This window comes from Octopus bimaculoides, chromosome 14 (genome assembly GCF_001194135.2).
Source record: "Octopus bimaculoides isolate UCB-OBI-ISO-001 chromosome 14, ASM119413v2, whole genome shotgun sequence".
NCBI classification, from domain to species: domain Eukaryota; kingdom Metazoa; phylum Mollusca; class Cephalopoda; order Octopoda; family Octopodidae; genus Octopus; species Octopus bimaculoides.
In genome coordinates, this window is record NC_068994.1 from 42,201,555 (window position 1) to 42,211,719 (window position 10,165).

The following is a 10,165-nucleotide window of genomic DNA, read 5'->3' on the forward strand; positions in this document are numbered from 1 at the left end:
ATATATCACAGAATTAATTTCATACACAGATACAAAAACGAATATAAACAAGTAAAATTTATCCTGTTTCGTCTTTTTTATTTCTTGATTCATTTTGTGTCGGCTTTAATTTTGAAAAATAAATGAATGAAAAGAAAACAAAAAGTATTTGATTTCTCAAACCTTCAATTATAAATAACTGAACTGAAGAGAAAGGCTCCAATATTTCTACTGATATCTTATAATTGTTACAGTAATTTAAAACCATAACTACAGGCTTTATCAAACATAGCTGTTCTAATATTTATTTATATATCTAGTCAGTGGCAATAATTTCTATGTTGATGTTGATTGAGAAAGGAAACACTATTCACAGAGCTAAACCTTATTCTGAATGAAAAACTTCAAATGCTATACAAAGATGCATAAATATCAGGACAGCAGCAGCACATAGGGAGGAAGTCAGTGTATGTATGTATACAAGGGAGAGAGAATATGTGTGTGTGTCTGACTGTTCCTATGTCTGCTTCTTCTTTGGAGAGAGGTGTTGTGTGCTCTGTAGCTGTCTCTTGGTTTAGATTTAGAGAATGGCTGTTGGAGGTAGGTAGGATGAGAAATGGATGTCACCTCAATTGATAAGTTTGAATGTTTACCATATTAGAATAGCAATTATTTTTCTTACACCTCAGGAAGATGGTAGGCAATCAATACAAGAAATTGAAGAGAATATGTTCGCCCAGAAGTCAAACAATTAAATAGCTAGGTCTTCAAGTGTTCTATGTGTATGTGTATACAAGTATAATGTGTTGGTATTTATATATATATATGTGTGTGTGTATAACTCAGTGTGTGTGTATGTGTATTTATGCATATATATATATGTATATTAATATATTTTGTGTGTGTGTGTATTCGTATATATCGCCATCATTCTAACATCCACTACTCCATACTTGCATGGATCAAATGAAGTTTGACAAGGCCCATTTCCTATGGCTGGATGCCCTTCTTGTTGCCTAAGGTATAAGAAAAATAATTGCTATTCTAATATGAAAGCATTCAAACTTATAAATTAAAGTGATATCCATTTTCCACCTACTCAGCCCAACTACCATTCACTAGCCCTAAACCAAGATTCAGTTACTTAGCACATGATACTTCTTCTCTGCAAAACTGAGGAGGAGTGAGCGCAAGAGAGTGAGGAGTGAGAGCAAGACAGTGAGGAGAGAGGGAGATAAAAAGTGGGGAGAGAGAGAGAGAGAGAAAGATGAATTAACTCCCTATGTGCTACTACTACTACAGTGATATTTATATTATGTATCCAACAATGTAATATTAGTGTCACAACACCATCACACGTTTTCAGACAAGGTACTATTTCCCCTAGTTCTTCCACTGCTGGATCAACTATTAACCAAAATGAGCATGTGCTTTGGGCATCATGGGAAGTGGGGGCACCATAGAAATGGTAAATAGTTTATGGTACAAAAGAAATCACTTTAAACTTGCTAAAATGATATTTCAAGTGGTTTATATGATGAGGAATTTAATTTCAAAGTGTTCATAGAGAGGATTTGATCAAAGACTTTGCAATTTAAAAAGAAAGGAGAAAACCTTTCAAATATACATAAAGTGGAAGTATACAAGAATAAACATTATTTTCCATTTTACTGTTAGTTTTTTCTCATTTTAAAAGATGAAAATTTATTTTATGGCTATGATTGTTTATATATTAAATTACATTTCTATGGGGGAACCAAAACCTATAAACTTTACTTTGCATGCTTTTGGATTTATTATAACCTGCCCGTCGAAGTTATAGTAGAAGACACTTGCCCAAGGTGCCACATAATAATCTAAGCCCAGGACTATATGGTTGAGAACCAAGCATCTTACCTCACAGCCTATACCTATACCTATATATATATATTTATAGAGAGAGACAGACAGAGAGGAGAAGATACACACACACAGAGCCATGTGATGTATGCATGCATGTATGTATGTATGCATGTGTCTGTATGTCAGTTTGTGTAGGTGAAATAACTGAGTGACTAAGGTACTTCACAACTAATTATTGCATTGTAAGTTCAAAACCAGTGAAACTATTTTGTTTCTTTATACTGGAGGCTGACATTCATTTTGTATCCTGCAGGATGAGATATTCTATTCCCTCCATAAAAGAGAATCAACATATTTACACACACACACACACATATATATATTTACAAACAAATAGTTAGCTAGACATGTAAATGCATATATTTGTTGAAAACAATGCAATTAATAAACAAGGGAACAGCAAGAAAACAGGTTCCAAGTACAAAATTGTGATAAATGGCAATAGGAGAACAGTTAATGTAATCTTATTTCTTCTAAATAACAGTAAACTTCAAAGAAAATAATAGATAAATGTATTTGGAACAGTGATAAATTTATTAAGAAATTGCCCAAATTGGACAAGAATAATGTACTCAATCATTAGATTATTTGAGGAATACCCATCCTAGTTTTAGAAATATAATAAGCAAAGATTTAGCATAAAAGTAAAATGGGTTGAAATGTAATAGAAAACAAAAGCAAAAAATAATTTATTGTTATGCTCGGATTGTTCAAAGAATGGTTTCTTTTATACTGAGTGTAAATGATGTGGATGGACATCAGTTTGATCGCACATAAACAGAAAGAAAACAATGTATACATCCTACGCGTATATACATATGTATATATATATATATATATACATAAATACATACATACATATATATATGCATAATAAAATAAAATATCATGCTTCACAGAGACAGCTTGTGAATGAATAAATAATAGAATAAATGTAGACACTGATCAGCTTTAAAAGATAGGACTCAGTGTCATATAATTCAATGCAAATAAACGATTAGAGATTTGTAAAACATTAGGTTCCTCTTTCTACGACTGGGAAAAATGGTAATGGCAAAATAAGAACAAATAGATAAATAAATAAACGAAAATAAATAAATAAATAGAAATGTTCTGAGAAGCACAGAGTTAATTGGCTTGGTTTATATATTTGGACAATACATGTTCTTATAATCAGATCTGGATTAGCATTTCTTTAAAACGAGCACCAGATACATCTGCACGGCATATAACCATAACTCTTTGAATTACCATAGTAATGACATTGTAATGACATAGTAACGACATAGTAACAAATGAAATTTTTATGAGGAAACATTGGCGATGGCATGGCTGTGTGATTGAGAAGATTACTATGCAACTGTGTGGCTTTGGGTTCAGTCCCTTCTGGTAAGTGTCTTTTTCTGTAGCTCTGGCTCAATCAACACTTTATGAGTGAATTCAGTGGATGGAAAGTAAATTTGGTTTGTGGAAGCCCATCAAAATGCACACACACATATGTATGCATATGTGCATATATTTATATATATATATATATATATATATATATATATTTCTTTATTGCCCATGACTAAACATAAAGGGGACAAACAAGGACAGACAAAGGAATTAAGTTGATTACATCGATCCCAGTGTGTAACTGGTACTTATCTAATCGACCCCGAAAGGATGACAGGCAAAGTTGACCTCACCAGAATTTGAACTCAAAATGTAACAGCAGACTAAATCCCGCTAAGCATTTCGCCCATTGACCTAATGATTTTGCCAGCTTGCTACCTTAATTTACATATAAGAAATAAGGGCAGGGAATCGTCAATTAATAACAGAATCAATAATTAACAATTTTGCCAAGTAGTTCAGTATGAAAAAAAACCTTTATCGGTAAGACCATTTATCATCATAAATATAAGGGATTAGCAATTGAGTTGCTTCTCCAACATACTGAAAATTTAGAAATAGCAGTCAAAGAACTACTGATTCTAAACTCCGTTTTAGAGAAAAATTTGTAGTTTAGAATCAGTAGTTCTTTGACTGCTATTTCTAAATTTTCAGTATGTTGGAGAAGCAACTCAATTGCTAATCCCTTATATTTATGATTAATTTACATATATGTAAACAAACGAATCTTGCTTGCTTGCAATGTTACTTGGTCAAACTGGTGCATAATGGGAAAATACTATGAATTAAGTTAATCCTGAAATGTTAATATGAACAGTAATGTGGTTTTCGAGATATTAGACATTTTCAGAGTATAAATACTCAAAACGGTGCATAAAAGGAAAATGTTCCAAAAATAATCTTCAACCTGAAAGGGAAGGAACCTTTATCTTTCTGTTAGACAGTGAGTTGACAACAAAACAAAAAACGACTTTTTTTTTACAGTAGATGTTTCTATTTTCGCTTTTGTTAAACACAATATTTTAATCATTTAGAAATATTTTTAAGTAAAGTTGATTTTAAAAATGTAAGTTGTTTGTACAAGTAGTATTTATATTTTAGCTTTCCTTAAACAGATAATATTTCAATGTCTTTTTTTAATTATTTTCAAGTGAATACTGTTACAATAATTTTTTTGGCATATTTAAAAAATATTCTAAAGTGAAAATGACTTTAAAAAGATAGTAAATCTTTCATAAAAGACCCGTTCATAACCTCAGTGTAAAATAGTTATTTTCGTGTGTATTCAACGTACCTCACCTCCAAAAATTTGGCTGCTATTTCTAGCACGCCCTGCTACCACGTAACAGCTATTTGTGATAAAGGACACGAAATAGCTGTTACGGGCTAACAGGGCGTGCAAGAAATAGCAGCCAAATCTTTCCTTTTCTGAGGAAAGGAGCCGTTTACACGTGATTTCGGTGTCACATTCATTGAAAACATGCTAAATAACCTGAAAAAGAAAACAAAACCCATGAAACAAAACTCCGTTGCTGGGAAACTCAGAGTTTTCCAGTGACCCGACGGGTCACAGATAGTCTAATATGTATGTATGTATGTATCTCACTTAAACTATGCACAGCAGGCAGAAAGTTGCCATCAAATAATCAGTGTTATATAGAATTTGGCAATTTCACATGTAAACACACGATGAAATAACAGGTTTGGCAATGTCAGAGTACATATCAGTTTGTACATCAAGCATTGTCATGCAGTGTAAATATAGCTGGGTCATAGAGTGTCTATACTGCAGAGGTAATAATTTTATTGTATGATCTTCTATACAGTTTCCATCTACAAATTCCACTCATAATGAATTCCATCTGCTAATTCCACAAACAAAACCATTTCCTTGGGTACTGAAATTCAATGACACTATGTAATTTCTGAACTCCTTGCACAAAATGTCTTTACCTTGCCAAAATCATGAAAATTTGGTAATAAAACATAGACATTACTTAGGTCATTCTAGAAACAATACTACAGTAGTAAGACAATACTGAATCACTACCAGCTGAACTATTGCTACAAATCTGAGAAAATATATATAAAAAGCTACTACACTTAGTTGCATTTATGAAAGAATTATAAATAGAAGAACAGGAGTACACATTATAGAGATGGTCATAGGGCTCAGAACATCCTAGTGCTGCCCTGTTCACAGTACAAAATTTCCTGTATGGAGACATCAGAAAAGAGACAAAGCATGTAGCACTAACTGAGAAACAAGGCAGTAATGCAAGAGTTAAATTCAACCCAATGGAAATTACTTGAATTCTTTAAATCGCTAAATATATTTGCTACTAGTAAGTGGTATTGTGGGTAAGAAATAAATCTTTGTATCAGGCAAACTTGATAAGTTTATCATGTGCAGGTGTAAATAGAGATGGCACTTCATGATAAATAAAGATTAATATGGTCTAATTGCTGTTTAATATAAACACAGAACAAATTTAGAATACTCTATAACAAGTCATTTTTATATTTAGATTATATTATTTTGAACTATTATTCCACCAAGGTCAACTTTGCCTTTTACAATTTTGGGGTCATTAAAATAAGTATCAGTTGAACACTGGGGTCAATGTAATCGACTTAACCCCTCCCTGAAATTGCTGACCTTGTGCCAAAATTTGAAACCAGTATTTCAAATTATTAACTTCTATAGAGATGAAACATTTGTGTTATGTTTACAGATTGATAACTAACATGTGCAGGCATAGCTGAGTGGTTAAAAAGCTGGCTTTGCAACCATGGGATTTTATGTTCAGTTCCACTGCACAGCATCTTGGGTAAATGTTTTCTAATACCAATGCCTTGTGAATAAATTTGGTAGAGGAAAACTGTGTGGAAGCCCATTGTGTGTGTGTATATATATATATATATATATATATATATATATATATATACACACACATACAGATATAAATATGTGCATGTGTGTATCCATATATATAAATATATACATATGGATAAGTGAGAATGCATGGCTTAGTGATTATGGTATTTAGCTCATGATTGTGAGCTCGTGAGTTCAATTCCCAGTGGCATGTGTTCTTGAATAAGATCCTTTAGTTCACATTGCTCCAGTCCACCAACTGGCAAAAATGTGTAATATTTGTATTTCAAATGGCTAGCCTTGTCACATGCTTGCTGAAAACTACATTAAGGGTATGCATGATTGTGCAGTACTCAGCCACTTGCACGTTAACTTCACAAGCAGAGCTGTTCCAGTGAACTGATCAATTGGAACATTCATTGGAATAACTGATGGACTGCTACTTCAGTGTTAATTGCCCAGCTATCTATGCACCTCTCCAGTAGAGAGAAGGTATAAAAGGTGCCTGGAACTGACAGTGGAGACCATATTAAAAGGAGACTAAGGAGAAACAAAAATTGTGTTGAAGCTTCAGTTTGCAATCCTTGCATTTAAACTCATTGAAGAATACAACGCTAATGAGCAACAGAGATCAAAGTGATAGAGATATAGCCTTGATGCAAATATTTAAAGGAAAAAAAATCTCTGTATCTAAATATGATGTTAATTATAAAATGTCCTAAAAATTATATGCACAAATGTAAATAAACTCGAAAAAGATGAGGTCAGCAGTTACAAAACTTTGCTCAACTATTTGAAACAATGTCAGTCTGGTCTTCCTGGGCCTGTACATCATGATATTCAACAAGGAAATTATATAATTATTTTGGCAAGGAATAATAATTATGTCATTTTTTTTTTCTTGGAAGACATGAACATCGTGACATTTTATTTTCCTTCAATAAATTAAATCATGCCATTGTAAGAAATTGGTTATCATGAAGTTCAGCACTCAAATTATTTTTCATTCACTTCATTTGTTGTTTGCTTTTTGTGATATTGTTGTTTTCATTTTTTTTAGAATTCTAAGATTTTTTTTTTTTCTTGTATTATTATTTCTTCACATTTCCACATGGCTTCCAATTTTTTTTTAAATTCCCATTATTTTTATGAAGATGTGGGTTAAGATTTGATTTCAGAGTCAGGAGGTTCAGATTACAGTTAGAAAAGAATTTTGAATGCATGGAAAAGCTTCTGTTTCTTCTCTCAAATAGTCAACTGAATATGACTAAGTGTAAATTTAAGACAGTTACATTAAGACAAATAAACAAATATTCAGTACTGACATATGAATAAAATCGATATTTAAAGCAGGAATGTGTAAACAAAGTTATTGAACTGGAATCACCATTCATACACATTCTTAAACATTATTCCTCCAACTCTTATTCCCTCACTCACTCTGTCTCTTTCTCTCTCTCAACACACACATACACACCATGTATTACACACAAACACATACACACCATATATTACGTACACACACATGCATGTATACATGCAAACTCAAATACACAGGTATACTGTTCTCTACACATCTATAGTTACAATAACTAGTAACATTGTCAATGTTGCATCCCAGAATCTCAGGATGTTTTAAGTTTCACAACATACATCCTCATGTATCACTTAACATACATCCTCATGTCATACATCGTACATCCTCACTTCCCCTATGATGATCAACCCAAAGCTTGTGCCCAAATGCACTCAACTCACCCTGCCACTCACTGGTTTTTTAGCCAGAGACATCTACATACTTTCTCAGCAACCTCCTCATTGTTCTTGATGGGTTTTTTTTCAAACACATTTCTGTAATACTCAGGACTCTGTAGCCCTTACTAAAAGAACAAGCTTTAATTCTGTGGCTAACTAGTTTAACAAGAGTGTAAGCTGCCCTGGACAGCCCTTCAGTTTTCTGTCTGTGGGCCCTCAGAAAAAATACATATTGCCCACAGCAAACTCAAAAGTGGTGCTTCCCCCATAAAATTGCCACTCAGTTCTGACTGTCCTCTTCACCATCTTCTAACTAGGGTAGTGCTTTGGCTACCAACTTTACTGGCAAACACATGGTTGTGTATATAGATCTTTCTTTTGTCTTTAAGTCATTAGACTGTGGCCAAATTTTTAGCCCAAGAAATTGACATTGGTTCTTCTTTTCTTTTTTTGCTTAAGTCTGGTACTTATTCTGTCAGCTTCTTTTGCCAAACTGCTAAGTTACAAAAAGCACCAGCACTGGTCATCAAGCAGTGTTGGGGAACAAACACAGATAGAATGACACTCCCATCTCTCTCTCTATATATATATATGTGTGTCTGTGTATATATATCATCATCATAATTTAATAACTGTTGTCCATGCTGGCTAAGCATGAAAGTGGTAACAAACACAGTGCAGTGAGAACAAAACAGTAAAAACAAATGGTGAGGGCTGTTAAGCCAAGACGATGTGAAGTGCTGAACACTGGAAAAACGAACTTTGAGAAGAGACAGAGAAGAGCAAATCTTATCTTTAGGAAGGAAGTGGAAGAAAGAGAGAATGGCCGTTAGTCACGTGAGATCAACGAGAGAATCAAGGAGGAAGAGTGAGAGAGAGAGAGAGGGAGTGAATGGTAAAGGGGAGAGGAGAAGAATAGGGAAAGGGTTGGAGAGAAAAATAGAAAGGAAGAACAAGAGAGAGAGAGATAGACAGAAAAGAGATAGAATAAGAGTGTGCATCGTAATTATTAAGATAAAACTTACTTGGAAAAAGATGCGTGGCGTTGTTCGAAAAAAATGTTCGTTTTCTATGTTTTTGTTTCTCATTCTGTCCACGTTTTTTTTTATGTCCTGTACCCATATATGTATGTATATATACATATATATATGTAGGTATGTACATATATGTATATATGCATATATTTATATATTATTTATGTTATTATATGATCGAACGCCACACGTCCTTTTCCAAGTAAGTTTTATCATAATGATTACGATGTGCACTCTTATTCTATCTCTTTTCTGTCTATCTATCTCCCTATCTTGTTCTTCTTCCTTTCTGTTTTTCTCTCTCACCCTTTTCCTATTCTTCTCCTATCCCCTTCACCGTTCTCCCTCTTTCTCTCTCATTGATCTCACGTGACTAACAGCCATTCTCGCTTTCTTCCACTTCCTTTCTAAAGACAAGACATGCTTTTATCTGTCTCTTCTCAAAGTTCGTTACTCCAGAATTCAGCACTTCACATCGTCTTGGCTTAACAGCCCTCACCGTTCGTTTTTACTGCTTTGTTCTCACTTCCCTGTTTTTGTTACTACTTTCACCCCCGACAAAAGATCCCCAATTTTATTTAATTTGCTTTTGCAGGAAGGACTGTTTTAACGAAGTCGCATCTTGTCCTTACCTTCGAATCGCAGAGTAGATAAAACAGGGGAAAACTGATGAAGGGAATGTTCTTTATGTTGCATGCCTCGTTTCTCTGTTTGTTTGTTTCTTATTTTCGTTGTTCGAGAAAAAGTTCGTTTTCTATGTTTTTGTTTATCATTCTGTCCACATTTTTTTGATGTCCTGTACCCATATATGTATGCATATCAATATCTATAAAACACAAGATGTTTGTGTGTGTGTGTACGTGAATGTGGGTTATGCACGTCCACAAATTAGAACGCATGTCGCTCCAATTTTAGGAGGACATTGTTCATGACCCTATCTGTGTTTTTGTCAACTTTTTCTCTCAGAGGCACCCGCGTATAGCTGTAAAAATCGATAAAGTTTTACCAATTTTGAAGTTTGACATGGCGAAGTCAAATCTGTGCGTACACGCGTGAAGGAGAGAGAGAGAGAGAGAGAGAAAGAAAGAGAGAGAAAGAAAGAGAGAAAGAAATAGTGTGTTTGTGACAAGGGGAGAAACATAGTTTGCCAAGCGTCTAAAAAAAAAATTAAAAAGTGGAAGAGGGAGACAAAGCGGCTAAGGAAAAAAAAATTTCTCTC

General features: G+C 33.7%; 1 protein-coding gene across 2 annotated transcripts in view; it reads right to left on the minus strand.

Moving 5' to 3' along the window:
* LOC106880364 (protocadherin beta-15) overlaps nt 1–10,165 on the minus strand; it is a 94,879-nt gene that overhangs the window by 16,885 nt on the left and 67,829 nt on the right. The window lies entirely within an intron of this gene.